The 20237-nt window shown below is 36.6% G+C and overlaps 1 protein-coding gene across 2 annotated transcripts in view; it reads right to left on the minus strand.

The window, feature by feature from the left end:
* The window catches only part of ACVR2A (activin A receptor type 2A), an 86038-nt gene that overhangs the window by 52591 nt on the left and 13210 nt on the right, over window positions 1-20237 (minus strand). The window lies entirely within an intron of this gene.

Below are 20237 nucleotides of genomic sequence, written 5' to 3' on the forward strand. Positions count from 1 at the left end.
AGTTCAAATAATAGGGCACTTTTCTCCAGGTTAAAAACTACTTTTGGAGTGCCAAAAATGAGATAAGGCCACTGCTGCCAATTTTTAGGTTCAGGTCTGCACAGAACATGAAATCCTGAGATCAAGACGTGTGTAGAAGAAAGTAACAGAGAGACACAGGAGTTTTAATAATAAGGCTACCAGTTACCTCTTTTCAAACTCAGTGGTCTATCTGTGCACTGAGGATATGGGGAAGGAACAGGAGCAACACAAAAGAAGAAAAGAAGACAAAATGTAGTTGAAAGGAAAGAGAGAACAACTGTATCCATCGGAATTGCTTTCAATTTAAATAGCTGGCTGGTGGATGAGTCCAATTCTAATCCCTGACCTTCCACTAAATTTGAATACCAATTCCTAGTAGAACTCACATACTTCTTATCACTTTCATCCACCTTCCCCAATTTCTAGTGAAGAACAATTCTGCTTTAAAAAAAAAAAAAAATTAAGAAGACCACTGCAATAAGCCCAAGAGGAACTTACATGTCTACAGGTGCGAAAAGCCTTGTAAGTTTGATGAAGTGAATGACAGTGATAGGCTGATGAGATATGTCCCTAGATGCCACACAGTCCAAGATCTCAGCCTTTAATATTAGCTTTTTAAAAATATAAATAAGCAATTTATGGCACATATCTCAACCTCAAGGCTAAGATACATGCCTCAACGCATGATTTTGGGGTAAATACCTAATAGAAAAGGCAACAACACTGGTATAAAGAAAACGGGATTTTATTTTTTGCTCACTTTTTATTTTATATTTTCTCTTATAAGCTATTTTATTCATTTTATAATTATACTATACAATAAAAAAGAAAAGCAAGAAGTCAGGGAGGCCAAAAATATGAGACCAAGTACAAGAACAGAGTACCAATGAGTGGATTATTTAAATGAAAAAGAGGCAAGAAGACCAAAAACTAAGGATTGACTGGAAGGAAGGCAATGCCAGTATCATTTAATGCTGTTAAGCGGTGGACACTAGTGCTGCAGAAGATGCTTCCAAGAGCACAGTACTAGGCATGCAATGAAGTTATTATCAATAGTTATTCTTTATATAAGTACATTTTACTAACAGAAGTACACTGTCTATTCTATTTCTGCTTCCCTCTTTATTTTGCCACATAATCTTAAACAATTCTCTCTAATGGATGGTAATGTTTCTGGATCCCTGAAGCTAACCTAAAAAGGTAGCCTCTCAAAGTTTATACTTCGCAGCTAAAAGAAGTATAAACTTTGAGAGGCTACCATGTCGTATGATCTTTTTATAAAAATGTTTTCTGTAATACTAAACAGCTGTGACCTGTGACATCTGTGCTAATATCATCTTGAGCCCCTATGGAAAACATATACAAACATACATGGAGTTCTGATGTACAACATTTTTATGTTCATTTTCGAACTGGAAGCATACCATTCCTATTTTATGCAGCCAGTACCTACATATTTATGCCTCTGGAGGTAATAAGAAACAGAGCAATGTTTCTCAAAGTGCACAACCTCCAAATAGCCAAAATGCTGATTTCCAGGCCTATTCCAGATCCACTGAAATTCTCCCAAAGTGTACTGTTCATCTGGGGCTCTACATTTTAAATAAGCAGCTTTTCTATTTCCATGGGGGGCGGGGGACGCTCTGCATTTTTAATAAGCAGCTTTTCTATTTCCATGGCGTGAGGAGAGATTCTATTATGTGCAGGATTAAGTAAAATTTTTAAAGCATGAAACACTGTAATGAACATAAAGTAGTTACACTGCTCAATAAGGGAGCATATCTATTTCTCCAGAAATGAAGAAAATGGAAGATTGTATTTTATTCACATAAAGGACACTCATGATAGGGTATGTTTTTGTTCTAGATTGGTTTTATCATTTATTGAGAGCAGAAGGGGTTAACTGACAGAAAAGGAGTATTATGAGTAGATTACAGATAATCCTTAAACAGAACAATGTACTTAAATGATTAAAGTTACAGAGATTGTGAAAAAAAAATTTATAATACTAACACACTCTAAACCTCTAAATTTAAAAATTAGAGCAGATATTAGTATTTCAAATTATATATCCATCTTGTTTGAATGCCTATAATCCTACTTCATCTCTACACGACTAAAGAAGCAAATAATTAAATGAAGATGAGAGATAAAAATAAGCTCATAATTTGGTGGATTGGAAATTTGTCATCAAAAACTACTTAATGAGAACTATGATCCACCTAGACTCACCTAGTACAGAAAAGTCACTGCCCTTTAGATATTATAATCTACAGGTGTCTAAACTTCAAATATCTTTTAACTTAAACCTACTTTTACAAACTTAAAAATGTCTTATTTGATCCCCCCACAACAATCCTACAGTGTAAACAGGAACAGGTATTATTATTCCTACCCAACTCCTACTCTAGATTTATTAGTACAGTGAGTAGATTCATCTTGAACCATACCAGATCTTAGAATCATCCATTCTAGTAGTTCTCCAATTGGATGTGATATGCAACAGCTATATTTGAAGTTAAATAACACTTCCTTAGCTCTACTTTCAGAGACTGATTCAGTAGGCCTAAGATGTAGATCAAAATCTGTATTATCTAACATCCAAAGCGATGCTAATGCTAGAGGTCCTCACACCACAGTTTGAAAAATACTCAATTCAAGTCCTACTAAGACCCAGAGAGGTGAAATGATTACATCATTATATGGTGGAGCTGAAACTCAATCCCAGACCTCTGTTCTCATTTTCATTATCAACACCAATCACAAAATGAGACTTAGAAACCTCTTTTTTCACCTAATAGGAATTATGTATAAAGAAATTTTCATCAACTACTAATCAAGAGATTTCACCAAGCTGAACTCTGAAAACTACTTTAAGGGTAAAAGCTTAGAAGATGTAGTATAAACATGTATTCAAACAAAACCTGATGGTAACTCTTTATTTCCCCTCTGGATACCCCAAAATAAGAGAAATAACAGGAAGATGTGTCATACTAGTCAAGGTCACTACATACATAATCTCATTTAATCCATGTAATTCTATGAAGTAGATACTGTTTCTGTCTATTTTATGGATATAAAAACTGAGACTTGAATAACTGTAACTTGCCAAGAAATACAAAGTTAAGTGGTCAAAACAGGATTAAAGTTAAGTGCATGAGCTCTTACCCACTTATATACTGTGACCAAAGTCCCTATCACTAGGTCCTCTTACTCACTGTCAAAGCAATAAATTCTGTCTAATCTTTCATTTGCTCTTAAGTCACCAAGAACTTTGTCCAGTTCTTACTTTATAAAAATCAATCATTTACCTTTACATCTTCCTCTCTACTATATTAGCATAAATCACCCTCCATGCCACCCTGCTATCCGCATTATTCCTCTACAATCAATTTTATCTGGTCATCCCAATGGTTTCTCTAGGGCAGGCATCCCCAAACTTTTTACACAGGGGGCCAGTTCACTGTCCCTCAGACCATTGGAGGGCCGCCATACTGTGCTCCTCTCACTGACCACCAATGAAAGAGGTGCCCCTTCCTGAAGTGCGGTGGGGGGCGGATAAATGGCCTTAGGGGGCCGCAGTTTGGGGACTCCTGCTCTAGGGTATCATGAATATCCAAGAACTACCTCTCTTCTCCATGCTATGTAATGACACAGCCTAAGCTAAAAAGTCCTTGGATGAAAAAGATGTTTTTCTTAAAAAGATAACCAACTATTATATTTTGGCCTTCTTATAGAGTATTAGCCATTGCCAAGTTCTGCCATTTCCTATTTTCATTTTCTTTTGAATCTCTGCTGATCTCATCTTCCAAATGGTTTCACCATCATCAAAGTTTCATTTCACACAAGTTTCTGACTCTTTCCAAAAAGTATACAGATACCATTTCATTTAGAATTGCCTGCACAAGGTCTGTCTTAGAGATGTGTATTTGCTCCTGTTATACTTTCCCCAATTTCCTGGCATCATCACAATTTCACAATTTCACCAAATGCTCTAGACTTTAGCTGTACAATACAGTAGCCACTAGCATGTGTAGTTACAAAGCCCTAGAAAAGTGGCTAATCTGAATTGAGATGTGCCACAAGTATAAAATACACACTGGATTTCAAAAACTTAGTACCAAAAAACCTCACATTAATAATGTTCATACTGATTATATGTTGAAATGATATTCTGAATATACTGTGTTAAAGAAAATACATTACTAAAATTAATTTTATTTTTAAAACATTTAATGTGGCTTCTAGAAAATCTGAAATTTCTTTCTTTGGCTCACATTTGCTGCTTGCATCGTATTTCTTCTGTAGCACCGCTCTAGACACTCCATAGTGCTAAGCTTCTTCATTGGCCCAATGATCTCATTATAGCATATGCCATATGAGGCATTCTTAGAACATAGCCCCTCTATCTGTTCAATCATTTCCTCAAAGCTGTATCAACTAGTTCATCCAATTAAAAAATTTAAAATCATGTTTCATCACAAATAATATATGTGATGATGAATGTCTCCAATGCAAATGTCAAACAAATGGGCACAGGTGTCAAACAAATGAACACATAAACCACCCTGCCTACCCTAGAAATAGTCTTATCCTATACTTGGAAATTGTTCTCTGGAACTTTTCTTATTGCTCTCTCTCGTGTACTCAAAAGGTGCCTCCAAGAAGGTAAAGTAAAGGAAAAAGAAAATCCTTCAAACTCTAGAAAGACAAATATAACTTCTATTCATAAATATCTACATGTAAAATTAAGTGCATACAAAATGTTGAGAGTTAAAAGACGTGTTAAGAAAAAAATCATAATTTTCAGAAAAGATGCATTTAAACATCTACCAAAAATCCTGCTCAACTAAATGACTCAGGGACCACAGACTTTTACCATGGTCATCTAGTAGCATGTATGTCAAAGGAAGAGGTCAAACCAATACTTCTTTAATTGTATGGGCCAATAAATGCATCAATGACAACTTTCTTGAATTTGTCAAAGTACAACATTTGTAGATGTTTGTAATACACGAAAACATCAAATAAAAAAAAATCACTGCAGTCTGTTGCTGCCAGACTAGAAATGGGGCAAAAGAGAGAAATGTCGGTTGAAAAATATTCTGAAAATATAAAGCACAACGTAAGTTATCAATGCTTTAAATCAATTACACAATACAATGAGTATCTATAATATTAATTTTCCATTAAGACATAAAAAGAAGCTTTTTGAACCAAGGCATGGCTTACTTTTAATTGGGCTTTACATACCATGTCTAATGTGGAAAAAATAATTTATGACTTTTTTTGGTAGACGCAAAAGTGTCAGCTATCAATCATTAAAATTTTGCTGTGGTAGAATAAATATGTATCAAACCATGGCCTCCACATTTTTAACGTGAACTCAAAGGAGAAAATGCAAAGTATATGATCAGGTTTGTCACTATGTTGGGTAAAATAACTTGCATCGAGAGCAAGCAATCAGACAACAAGCAATCTTCATAACTAAAAATCTCTAATAAAGTAGGCATTCAACAAATTATTTTTCTCCTACTCATGCCAAAGACCAATGAACAAACAAATTGGGAGAAAGAAATGAGAGAGGAATGAGTAGAAAAATTTACAAGATGTCAATTGAAAGAAGAACAAGAAGATGGCAATTTAAGCAGCTCTCTAGGTGACCCCAAAGAGTAGAAGGCAAGTTTGTCTTTAAATTAAACCTTGACAGATGGCTAACAAGGGGACTTAGTCCTCAGATTATTATACAATGAGTTTTTCAATATATATCTGCTCAATTCTATTGAAACTGAAAAAGCAGTGCAAGGCCTAAGAGCAGCTATTCTACGCTTTTGCTTGCTAGAACATAGAGCAAATAGGATATTTTTTCTTTTTACTTTTTTTCCACAAAATATTGATATATCTGACATAAAAATATAATTTTATATATCATATATATATATAAATACAAAGACATCTAAGCTATTCTGCAAATGTTCTTATTTGAATAAAACCATGACCTAAAAGCAGACCAAATTAAATTATTTCTTGATGTCCCTTCAGGTTCTTAGAATTTAGGTATTAAAATGCAAAGAAAATTATTAGCAGGAGCTAAGCGCAGAATAAAGCTTATTCAATCACTAATTTAATTAGTATTAATATATTAATTCATTGGCATTTACTCAACATTGACAAAGAGAAAGGAAAAACAACTTCTTCCTAGAAAATGTGTATTTTTTTTTTTTTTAAATCAAGTCTGAGAGCCAAAGAACTTAATAAAGCAGGGGAGGTACCTTTCCACACAAGAGCTCTGGGCACAGAAGAGGAGACTGAGTTTGTAACAATAACCATATCTAAATGCTCAGAATATGCAAAACATTATGGAAACACACCAAAAGAAATAGAATAGTCTTTTTCTGCCCTTGAGGAATCTGCAATTCATTCTGAATATCAAACGTATCAAAAATTTAGAAATTATTGAAAATAATTTATAGCTTATTGGCAAACAAAATACCTAAGGAATATAAAGAAAGACTAAAAGAGATAAAAAAGATTAATTAAAAAAGGCTTCATAGAAGCAGTATATGAAAAAGATTCTAGCTATATATGGAAAGTATAAAAAGAAGTATATAAAGAAGGAAGAGGGTACTCAGGGAAAAGAATGGCACATATGCAGAAAGCAGTCTGTACTGAGAAGTAATGAAAAAGGAAACTCATTAAAAGGGAAGAAAGAAAAATGGGGTCGTCTTCACGATATAGTCAGTGGATTAAACAGGAGAATGAAATGAGATAAATCAGGGTAAACAGTTCTGGCAACTAAAAGACTCACTATAATTACCTATGATATTCAGACTTACTGCATACTGACTTTATAAATTATCAAGCCTGAAGATGTAGGGTTAACGCATAGATCTCCAATACTTAGTGCCAACTCCATACTGGGCAGCCCACGGGGTACTAGACAGGCCAAAGAATTGTACGAAATGTGACATCTGCTCTCAAGACTCAAACACTCTAACAAGAAAAATCAGAAGTGGCATGTTAAATTCAGCATTCTGGCAAGGTATACTTCACCCAAAGACTAAATCAAAAAAGGGCAGATACACAGAGTTATTTCAGATTAAAAGTAGCATTTTTTACGAAATTAATAACAAGTAAAGATGACCAGGTAGAATATTAAAGAGAGGAAAAACCAGGCCAACGCTTAATTTAATGTTATGCTACATGAAAATACCACAATGACTAATAGGCATTTAGGATATAGGTTTTCTTTTATGTCAGACATTTTTCCCTCTACTAATTTTCTTTTGCTTTAGAGAATACACACACACTAAGACCCTCTCACACAACTGAGACACCTTCACATCCCCCATATACCTCACATTCCACCTCCTCATACATCCTCCCATATCCCCCTTCAACCCCTATGCCCCTTCATATAGCCCCAAACACTTTTCCAACTCTTTTACTGGACGTTCAAGTACCTACATAAATAACGTGGCAATAGCTTACCTTCCTAACCCGGTTCAAAACCCTACACTGCAAACATGCTGTTCCCATATTGTCCCACCCCATCTTAGTTCATGCCTCTACCCTTGCCTTCACAGCAACTTCTCACCCCTCCCACCACAACCACTTTTCCAGCTATCTAGATTTTAACTCATCTTCCAAGGTTCACTGAAGTCCCATTTCCTTCATGAAGCTTTCCAGCCTACTTTGCCTCTTGATTTTTCTTTGTCCTGGATTTCTTAGTTACTCAGCTGGTATTCATCTGGTTTCTCATGCAATTTTGCATTTAAATATAAACTATATTGTAACATTTACTGTTGATTTATATATAGAATTCTCCCTTCAACTAGAGCATAAGCATAGGCCACAGCTTTCTGTTTTCTCCACAGAAACAAAATAAAAGGCACATTGCTTTTCAATGGCTCTTACTCTTTATTTTATTCCCCTATTTAACCTAATCTTATCTAACAGTTCCCCAAACACATTCAGTCCCTGGATTTCCTTCCACAACTTCACAACACCACATTTAAACACACCCAAATATAACTGTGAGGTTCTTGCAATCATAAACTGGATATTGGCTTAAGGGAATAAGCAAACGTCAGGGAAGAATAGTCAGTCTCTATGAATGATGCAAAATCAATTTCAACACTTTTACAAATAACCTAGAAAAGCATATTTATAGTAACACCTCTAGGTTTACGGATTTCAACAAGCAATTCTGAGCAGCAAGTTACCAAGCCAAAAGGAAGCAAATGTAGAAAGTTCTCTAAGAAATATGAAAGTAGGTATTAGAATATTCTCTAATATTAAAGAAAAAAATAATGCAAGGTATTTTATTAAATAATTCTCTCTGAGAGAAATCTAGTCGTCAAGAACTGCTTTGAAAGATATGAAAGAACAGTGACAGAAAGTACTTAGACCCAAAATGGGCAACATGCTATAATCTTTAGAAAGAGAACTGAAACAAAAACAAAAACAAAAACAAAATATCTTATCTTTAGCAAGGAAACAAAAAAATAAAAATAAAGGCTGGGCATGGTGGCTCATGTCTGTAATTCCAGTACTTTGAGGAACCAAGACAGGAGGATTGCTTGAGCCCAGGAGGTGGAGACCAGCCTGGGAAACATGGCAAGACCCCCATTTCTACAAAAAAAAAATTAAAAAATTAGCCAGTATGGTGGCATGCCTATGGTTCTAAGCTTCTCAGGAGGCTGAGGTAAGAGGAGGATTGCTTGGGCCTGAGAGGTTGAGGCTGCAGTGAGCCATGTTCCCATCACTGCACTCCAGACTGGGCTACAAAAGGATACCCTGCCTCAAAAAATAAATAAATAAATAAAAAATAACAAAACCAGAAATGACTAAAACTTTGCACACACACATTAAAAAAAAAAAAAAAAAAAAAAAAAAAAAAAACCCTACCAGATTACCCACATCAGATATGGTCCAGAAAATACAGAGCCTTTCCTCAAAATTCACAAGTTGGTGTTACTTCCTACTTTGTAAGAATTCGCAAAGGCTGCCCATTGCTACAGCAGAAAAAAAGGAAAGAAAAACCTTAAAACATGGCATCTAAGTCTCTATTTCATCTGTCCCCAACTTATTTTTCTAATTTTATGTGCCATAACATTTTCTACCTCTCCTCTCCTGTCCAAAAGGAGTATTCAGCATATCTATAAACACTATCATCTTGACTGCCTCAAGATGATTGTGTATGCTAGCCACAAAGGGACTTGGTGACATCCTGTCATTCTTCCCAGGTCCAGTCAAATGCCACTACCTCCTTGTATTATTATTTTCGCATTTCAGTGAACATAAACTGAGCACCAATTCCACCAGTGCGGAGCCACTCACAGAGGATACAGAGATGAATGAGAAAAACCTGTTAAGTTATTTAACAGGAAGAGAGAAAGGTAGAGAAAATACTAATAATGTAGAAAGTGTAACAATCAGTAAATAAATAAGGTGCTATGGGAACACAGAGCATCTAACAACTAGTTAGGGAAGAGGTGAGATAGAAAGGTGTCCCACAGGAATTGCAGGAACTACATCAGTGGAGTGTAGAGGCTCAAGGCACAAGGGTAGTAGAGATAAGAGGTTTTCTAGTGTTATAAGATCAAAGTGGGAGGCAGTAAGTGGCAGGAAATGAAGCTGGAAAAGAATAATCTTGGGGGTTACTGTGTGTCATGGTAAAAAGCTTGACCTTCATCACTTGTAAGTGACAAGAAGTGAGTGAGGGGTTTTAAGAAGTTAACTGTCAGGGGCAGATCTGTACATTTTGATAGATCCCTTAGTTTCTATAATCTCCACAGTTTCTAGCAAAGAGTGTAGAAGGCAAGCTTTCTGTTTCCCTGGTGCTTTTTTGTTTACTTTGTTTTGTTTCTGGAGTAAGGAAGGAACAAGTCCACTTAAGAATCCAGACAAGCGATGGTAAGGATGGAACTAACACACTGGTCATGGGAAAGAAGCAAGTATGGACTCAATAAATATCTGGAAAGCCAAATTGACAAGACTTAGATATTGCTTGGATTTTGAAGAACAGTACGAAGAACACACTGAAAATGGCAGCCAAGTCTCTGGCTCTAAATGATTTCAATTTTAATTTTCCCCTTTCTGTAAGCTCTCTCCTGAACCTAACTCTCGAGCACAGAAACATCTTGATCCTGTCTTTCTTCCCCACCTCTTTACATCCCTTCTAGGCCAACATTTCTTGAAAAGTAACATACCACAGCTGAAACTACCTCCTCATCTACATTTCACTACTCATCTCCTATAACATGGTTTTTGTCTACACCACTTTACCTAAATGCCTCTTGCTAAAGTTACAAATAATGTCCTAATTGATAAATCTAGTGGTGACTTTTCAGGCTCTATATTATTAGATATGACATTTTTTAATACTTTTTCCATCTAGATTTCTTACAATGAAATGATACTTGTTTTCCTTCTACCTTTCTGAACACACCTTGGTCTACTCTACAAGCTCTTCAATTTCTCTCCCTGCTCTGAAAATGACAGCGTTCTCCAGTTAGATATTTAGTATCTTTTCATTCCTCATTCTGCCTAGTTGATTTCATGTTGTACATCTATTCCTGAATACTCAAATCTCTGTACAGCTTAGATATACCTCTACTACTTATTTGATATCCCTACCAGAATATGCCACAAGTACTTTGAACTCAACTTGATAAAAAACCTAACTCAACTCTTCATTCTAAAGCATTAATGATAATAGTACTCTTCTGCTCAAAAATGGCCCTTTCACAGCCTTCGGAACAAAATTAACACTCCCTAGCAAATCCAGCCCCTCATGACCTCACCCCTACACACCTTTGCAGATTTGTCCCCCATCACTGCTCCAAGCTCCATATGTGACTTAAGATCTCAGTGTCCTGAACTAACCTCAGTTCCTCAAACACATAATTATTTATGTGCCTGTATAAATCGTTTCTTCCGCATTTGGCCATTCTTGGCTCCTTTAATCTCTTTCTTCTGAATGTACAGTCCTTGAACCAAGCATGGCATTACCGGCAGCCTCTTGGAAATGCAGAACCACAGGTCCCACTCCAGACTTAACAAATCAAAATCTGCATTTTAACAGTAAGTCCATGTGATTCCTATGCATATTAAAGCTGGAGAAGCACTGCTTTAATCTGTCATGACGTAGTAATGACGACTACGGTGATATACAAGTATCACTGAAAAGGACAACCCCAGCACACGCCATTTTCAGAGTCTTAATCTAACTTATTCCCTTAATACACTGCTTTGAGTAGTCATGTATTTTGTTTGTTATTAACTCCCCTGTTTTCTTGGTCATTTCTATCCCTTTGGCTTTAATGCTTGATACCATTTTGCTGGCCATCACATTGACTCCCCTGGGCTTACTCTCTAACTGTCCTGAGGTCTTGGAAAACTTGTCCATACTGACCTGTCTCATGACCAGGGAGCACACTCACCAAGCCTGACAGAGACAATATAAAATATTCCTCCCTCTCTATTTACCTGGTGAACTCCTAATCATCCATTCTTCAAGATCACCTCAAGTGTCCTTATGGGAAAAATTACCTAGCCTGTCTTTAAAAGCTTCTTCTGCAATCCCAAGGCACTCTAACACAGATACCATGTGCTTCATAAATGCTGGTTTACTAATCATTCTCCTCCCAGTAGGCTATGAATCCTCTTGGGTAAAGACCGTGTCTTATTCATCTCTTCTCACAGTTCTGACATATACTTAATGGTTACTAAATGACTAATAAATAAGTCTGAAGGGACATCGGAATCAGCAAGATAACTCTGACATCTCCTACACTTAGTGAAAAAGTGAAGATGAGATGGGATTACTTCAACAGGAAGAGTATGTAGAGCAAAATTCCATTAAGGATTAAACTCTGAGAAACAGCAATACAAAAAGGATGGGCAGAATGAATAATGAGGTAGCAAGGGACTACAGAATTGGGAGTGTAACAGGACAACAGAACTTTTGAGAAGGAACAGGCAGACAATAACGTCATACTTACGGAAAAGTCAATTCATAATCAAATATAACTAATAAGAATCCTTTAGATTAGGCTACTAAAAAATCCTTAATCTTTAGGAGAATTATGTCGCTTACTTTAGATTAATAGTTGTTTAAAGAGGGAACAAAAGGTACAGATGTGGAGCCGCATACAGAGGAGCCATTTGATGAAACTGGATGGTGAGAGGAAAAAGGAAGACTTTGACATTAATTTACTCAACAGTATTTATTGAGCAGCGGACACTAGGACTATGGTGATAAACATGAGGGCCACAATCCCTATCCTCATGGTGCTTTTATTTTAGCAGCAATAAATTCAGAAAGAGACAAGGCCAAGAATTCAAACGACTAGATCAAGTAGAATCTGAAATGCATCCCTCACCTAGTGAAGTCCTAAAAGATACACCAAACCTCCGGGAAAAAAAAAAAAAAAAGTACTTAGGGTGGCAGATATCATTAATCTTAGTAATCAATGTATCTCACGTTTTCATATTGCATTTTTTGTTTCCAAATGAGCATTTTTAGAGTATATGGTTTATCATGCTAAAGTGAATGTTTTCTTAGACAATTAAAAACTTTATACTCTTTTTGTAAGCTCCATAGTACTTGGCACACTGAACAGAACATAGCAGGGTCTCCTTAATTCCTGGTTGATTTCAACAACTAAATGGATTATTGTTTAATTATAATGGAAATTATAACTAAATGGATTATGGCTATGGTATTTGTTTTTCTATTAATTCAATCACTTGATTCAAATAAAGTCCCTAGGGATTTGCTACTTGTCTTCACTACTCCTTTGTCACCTTTTACTCATATTCCCTTGCCTAAAACACACAGATATAAGAGATTTCAGTTTCTGCAAGCTAATCAATACTTTAAAAGTTACAGTAGGCTGGGCGAGGTGGCTCACGCCTGTAATCCAAGCACTGAGAGGCCGAGGCGGGCAGATCACAAGGTCAAGAGTTTAAGACCAGCCTGAGGAACATGGTGAAACCCTGTCTCTATTAAAAATACAAAAATTAGCTGGGTGTGTTGGCAGGCACCTGTATATTCCTAGCTACTCAAGAGGCTAGGTAAGAGAATCACTCGAACCCAAGAGGTGGAGGTTGTAGTGAGCTGAGATGACACCACTGCACTCCAGTCTGGGCAACAGAATGAGACTCTGCTTTAAAAAAAAAAAAAAAAAAAAAAAAAAGCTTACAATAACAGGCCTGGTGTGGTGGCTGACAACTGTAATCCCAGCACTTTGGAAGGCCAAGGTGGGCAGATCACAAGGTCAGGAGTTTTCAGACCAACTTGGCCAACATAGTGAAACCTCATCTCTAATAAAAATACAAAAAATATTAGCTGGGCATGGTGGCACATGCCTGTAATCCCAACTACTCAGGAGGCTGAGGTGGGTGAATCGCTTGAACCTGGCAAGAGGAGGTTGCAGTGAGCCGAGATAGTGCCAGTGCACTCCAGCCTGGTGACGGAGCAAAACTCTGTCTCCCTCCCCCAAAAAGTTACAGTAACAGAAAGTTGGGGTCCTTCAATTTGGAAAAACAAAGTATACTACATCATTTAATCAATTTGTCTTAATAATAATGTGGAGAGGGGAACCACAAATCCCAATGCCAGAACCATTCATACTTACCTAACATGTTCTTCCTCACTCCCCCAACACAGGAAACTGGCACCAATGAGCAATTAACGACCACTATCATTAAATTATTTTCTAAATATGAGTCAAAAGCAACATAGACCTGTTTTCTTCTACATGAGCAAATTTCACTTAATTCAACTTATCTGAGTCAAGGTATAATCATTTCAAAAAGATGCATTTCCTTTGAACATTTGATTCACTAATTACTCAAGTGGTGATCAGAGTAAATGAATTCTGACCAAAGTTCTAATTCTGGCTCACTATACAACCAAAAGGAACAATTTCTGTTACTCAGTTTTGTTTTTTTGAGACAGAGTCTTGCTCTGTCACCCAGGCTAGAGTACAATGGCGCAATCTCGGCTCATGGCAACCCCCGCCTCCTGGGCTCAAGCAATTCTCCTGCCTCAGCCTCCCAAGTACCTGGGATTACAGGTATGCACCACCGTGCCCAGCTAATTTTTGTATTTTTAGTAGAGACGGGGTTTTACCATATTGGCCAGGCTGGTCTTGAACCCCGGCCTCAGGTGATCCACCCACCTTCCAAAGCGCTGGGATTACCAGTGACAGCCACTGCACCAGGCCAGTTACTCAGTTTTTAAAGCAGCTGTGGACAAACAATTACAGCTAACTCTCAAACACAGGATTAAACTGTGAGAATTCATCTGTATGCAGACTTTCTTCTACCTCTGCCATCCCTGAGATAGCAAGACTTATCTATTTTCACTTAATGAAGAGTAAAAATATTTTCTCTCCCTTATTTTTCTTAACAGCATTTTCTTTAGCTTCCTTATCATAATACAATATAACACAGAAAATAGTATATATGATACATATAACAATCAAAACATGTGTTGATCGACTTATGTCATCAGTAGGGCTTCCAGTCCATAACAGGCTATTAGTTAAGTTCTGGTGCAGTCGAAAGTTATACCTGAATTTTCAATCTCAATCAGGGGGTCAAGCACCCCTAATCCCCACACTGTTCAAGGGTCAAGTGTACTTTCATTTCAGAGTTGGAGAAAGCTCTGCTATATCAGCCACAGGAAACACAGCAGACCATCATTCACCTCAGTTTGACTAGTCAGCAGTTTTCACCACATCACAGGCTTCCAGGGGTGCTGGCAACAGTAGCTACAGTAGCTGCTGTTAGCGTGAGCAGGATGGGGAACCTTGGCAGAACAGGTTCAGAAAACATCACACAGTCCTGAAATTGGTAACTCATACTTTAGCATACTAGAATAGAGTCCATCAAATAGATTTATGCCTTACAGACCTAAGTTCTGCTACTTACTTAGTTACGTAGCCTTAGGCAAGTCACTGAGTCTGTTTCCTTATTTATAAAATGAGGATAACAAGTATCTCACAGGGTTAGTCAGTCACACTATCATGAAAACTTAATAGCACTTAGCATTGAACATGCTCTAAGTGGTGGTTGTTAATGATAGTTTTTACAAATGGTAATCATTAGCAATAGTATTGTTATACATCATGGTTGTGCTGTGACATAACTTACCAGTTCCAATTTTGACCAAAGAAATGTAGTAATGTGAAAATAATGTAAAATTCTGGCACATGTGTAATGAGACTGATCTGGCAATGGCCCATTAGGAAAACAATTTTAAATGTTCTTAAGAGCAAAAGTGATTGAGAAAAGCACTTCAGCAATCAACGGCAGGATTTACCCACAAATTTACTTCAGGCAACAATTATCATGTGTGGATTTATAGTTATAACATCAAGCTAGCCAAGTAAGAACCCCCCTCAAAAAAAAAAAAAAAAAAAAAATCTGCCCAGAATTAGAGTTCACTTTGGTGCTTCCTATTGCTATATTGCTACTTCTGGCTCCCCAGATTCTAAACATGGATTTCTCAAAGTGTGATACAAAGATTATCTGCAAAGCGACCAACTCTATAAATCACTGCAAACACTAAGGGTGGGAGACAGCGGAGGAGGACTCTGTAAAAGCCAGAAAGCATTTTTTACTACTACAAAAAAACACTGAACTTGAAAGTCAGGGTTTTAGCTATAGCTCCACTGATTACTGATTTAAGACAGATTATATTATCTCAGGGTTTGAGTTAAACCAAAACAAAACACAGAACCTAGTTCAAACAGGCTCAAATAGGATCAAATAGAAACAGACATGAAATCACTGAGAAAACTGTAAAAGAAAGAAACTGTTTACTCAGAAATGTTGATATTCAGATGCTGAGAAAATAAAACAATATACACTTTTTAGAAATTTCAGTTATTCCCCTAACACATTCATATCGCTTTATCTTTCTCTCACTTTGGAAGGAAGGTTTTGAGGTGTTCTCATTAGGTAATACAGGTTGAGTATCCTTTATCCAAAATACTTGGGATCAGAAGTGTTCTGGATTTGTTTTTTGTTTTTCGTTTGGACTTCAAAATATTTGTGGTATACCAGTTGAGCATCCCAAATCTGAAAATCCAAAATTTGAAATGCTCCAATGAGCTTTTTTTTTTTTTTTTTGAGCATCACGCTGTCACACAAAATGTTTCGAATTCTGAAGAATTTCGAATTTCGGATTTTCAGATCCACGATGCTCAACCAGTGTGCTACTGAATGACATGCTACTTTACACTTTTCTGAAAAGATCCTCCCCAAAGTCATTATGTAAAACAATACCAATAAATTACATAATTGAAAATATTAGTATTCTTCCCTAAACACCAGATGATGTTCTAGAATTATATCAGAGTCAAATAAATATAAACATCATAAATAAAACAAACACTATTTGCATCCTAAACGAAACAGCATGGCCATCTACAAAGGTACAGTTTCTCACTAAATATACTGGAATGCCCTCAGTAGTATTAATACATTCACTACATTAAAGTTTGTTCATATTCAATAAACAGTTCAGAGCTAGACACTGGTATGCAATACCAACCAGCATCAGCAATTAATATTTATTTTGTTATTTAAAATACTACATGTGAGAAATCATTCAAAGCACACTGCATATATCAACTCATTTATACTCTGTAACAACTGTACAAAGTAGGTTACCCTTATTATCTCCATTTTCCAGATGAGGACCAGGCCAACTGGCTTCAATACTCTTAACTTAAGCTGAACACTAACTTTACATTGAAGAAATCTGTAAGAACTTAGGGTCAGCTGAGAGCCTGACACATTAACAAGATACTCTAACACAGAATGGTAAGCAATACTGTAAGGGTAAGTGATAAGGCTAAAAATTATTAAGTCTAGGTTTTCAGATAATACTACATAGTTAAAACTCATTCCCTATGAAATAGTAATTCCCATTGCAAAAGCAAGAATCTCAACTCGGCCTGGAAAAGATGAACACATTCTCTAAGGGTCTCTCATCTTTCTGTTCAATTAATTAACCTGTCTGCTATAGTTTTGTTACTTTTTTAGTGAAGAATTGCCTTCTTATCAATCTTTTTCTTCCTAAAACAATTCCAAATCAAGTTAGAGATCAGAATCAACATAAATTAGTTTTTACCAGAAACTAAGAACAAGAGATTTCTTAAAAGACATGTATTATAATTTTTAAGTACTTAAAATGGGTAACTGACTCTGGACTAACCAAGTGTTGTTTAAAACAGGCTTTCCCTTAATATAACTTTTAAAAGAACTATTTTCAATTAGCATATCAAAGCTACTAGTCTCCACAGCCAAGACTTCTGCTTGTAACACAATTAATAGCACACCCTGTTTTACCTACACCCACTTGTAAATTGCCACCTGGGAACAGCCAACCCATCTGGGTGGCCAGGTGGCCCTGCTACTTGGGTTTCCCTCCTCATTCCCCTTTCAGCTAAAGACATGATTATATTACCCTTCCTCACTAAACCTCATCCTCAATTCTGTGCTATTTCTAGCATGAATTAAGATCCCAACTGGTGGTAAGGAATGAAGGAGCAGGGATAGTACAGAGGGGAAAGAAGAAAATAAAGGTGAAATCCCTCCTCTCTTACATACTATGCTATCCTTTCTACTGAATTCCTAATCATACTCTTCACACCTTTCACTGGCCCTGTCCCATCACTAAAGCCAATGCCTTGTCTCAAGAAATCTAGTGAGCTGCCACCAACTGGGATGATTTTTTGTCCTCTGAAACACAAAGGAAGTCGTACATGGCTTCTTTCCCTACAGGGAAAATAACATGGTATAATGGAAGAACATATTCTAAAATAAGGTGAGCTTCTGTTTCAATCCCAGTCGTGAGCTTTTTAGCTGTATGACCCTGTTTTCTCATCTGAAAAACAGTTAACTACCTCATAAGGTAGCTGATTACCAAAAATGTACTGTTGCAAAAAATCAAGAGGCTGCCTTTACATTTTTCATGTGTCTCTCATATACAGTAAGGGAAACAAACAAACTCGGGATCAGTAACCCAAACCCATAGAAAACAGGCTCTTAAACTTTTCTGACCACAAACTGCAGTAAAAAATATGTTTTTCATTATGACCCAGTACATATACATACAATCACACACATAATTGAAGTTTCACAAAACAATACTATGCTATGTGTGATTCGTTCTAATATTTTCTTTCTTTTTTGTTGTGGTGACCCTTCACACTGATTTACAACCCTCAAATGGGTTGTGACCTGCAGTTTGAAAAGAAACTACTTTGCACTCTCCTTTTTCTCCACCTTTCTCTTCCCATGCTCTCCTCCCTGATCACACACAGAAAGCTTTAGTATTGTTACCATTCCACCCTACAGGAACCCCTAGAAGAGCATCTCCTAGGATGCAAAGCCCAGCAGGTAGAAGACAGAGCAGGGAAGAAGGAAATTGTGAGAGTGCTGGGGAGAATATGTGCTGCTTCTGGTCCAAGAAGGAATACTAAATCCATTTTCCCTCAGACATAGTTATTCTTAGGGGTAAAATAAAGTTGTATCGCTAGATCCAAACACTGGAAGTAAAAGAGGCTTGTGGATTAGCCTAGGAACTTAACCCACATATATGACAATAATTCTATAAGAAAATGCTCCTGAACAAAGTTTTCTAAACATAATATATTTCTAAGTTGGGGGAGGGATGCCACGTATACAGTGTCCAAGAGATTGGCAAATTACAGCCCATAGGTCAAAATCCAGTCTATATACAGCCCCTGAACAATAGTTTTTACATTTTTAAATGGTTGAAAAAAAATCAAAAGAATAATACTTTGTGACACATTAAAATTATATGAAATTCAAATTTCAGTGCCCACAAATCAAGCTTTACTGAAATACAGTGACATTGGTTTATTTACATATTGTCTGACTGCTTTTATGTTACAGCTGGCAGAGCTGAGAAACTGCAAAAGGGATTGCCTAAAATACTTACTATTTGGCCCTTTACGAAAAAGTCTGTGGACCCCCATTCTAACTGCTCGAAAGCATTCAACATTCATTGATAAACATTTGTTAAGTATCTTTATGTCCTAGGCATGGAGGAAACTATAAGTCTGATACGGCCCTTCTCATAAATATTAATGGAAGGCAAGTGAAAAAATGCTCAGAGGAATAAAAAGCAGTTGGTTTGCTGTAGGAATTACCAGAGTGCCAACATGGCAAAAGATAAGGATGGAAAGGGGCCATTTCATATAGCACCTTTAAGATCACTGTAAGGAAACCCTCTAATATCTTATATTCAGTTGTTTATGAAATTGATCCCTTTATTTGCAAACAACCTAAAGATAAATGTCGAACCATTAAGCATCACAAATTCTGAATTCGAAGTGCTGGTATAGTTCCCTTCAATCCTTCCTATTACTCTTTACTCCTTGAAAAACATCACTGTATTAATTACAAATATTTGTCACAGCATTTCCAAGTTTTAAAAGCTACCTGTTCAGCAGAAAGTAGGAGAGAAAAAAAAATTTAAGTTGCATGTACAGCCATAAAAGTGAATGGGATCATGTCCTTCGCAGGGACATGGATGGAGTGGGAGGCCATCATCCACAGCAAACTAATGTAGGAATAGAAAACCAAATACCACATGTTCTCACTTATGAGTGAAAGCTAAATGATGAGAACACATGGACACATAGAGGGGAACACTGGGGCCTATGGAAGAGTGGAGGGTAGAAGGAGGGAGAGGATCAGGAAAAATAACTAATGTGTACTAGGCTTAATACCCGGGTGATGAAATAATCTGTAAAAACAAACCCCCATGACACAATTTATCTATGTAATAAACCTGCACACGTACGCCTGAACTTAAAATAGAATTTTTTTTTAAAGTCACATGTATATATGTTTATGTGAGTATGTTTGGGCTTGTGTATGTAGCCTTTGATCCTACTCAAATCTTTGAGGTAGGTACTATAAAACAGAAACTAAGATTATGGAATTTTCCCAAGTTCACATGATATACCACACTGCGGTAAAGAGGCACAACACCCAGGTTTTCTCCCTGCAGAATGTTTGCTCTTTCTATTATATCAACCCAAGAAGGTGCATAATTAATTATATTGACTGAATCTGAAGATAAAGTATTAGGGCTTTTATTTTTTAAAGAAAACCATTCTTGCCAACAAACAGCTACATACGTACCAACAATATGAGCT

This window comes from Saimiri boliviensis, chromosome 5 (assembly GCF_048565385.1).
Source record: "Saimiri boliviensis isolate mSaiBol1 chromosome 5, mSaiBol1.pri, whole genome shotgun sequence".
Lineage (NCBI taxonomy): Eukaryota > Metazoa > Chordata > Mammalia > Primates > Cebidae > Saimiri > Saimiri boliviensis.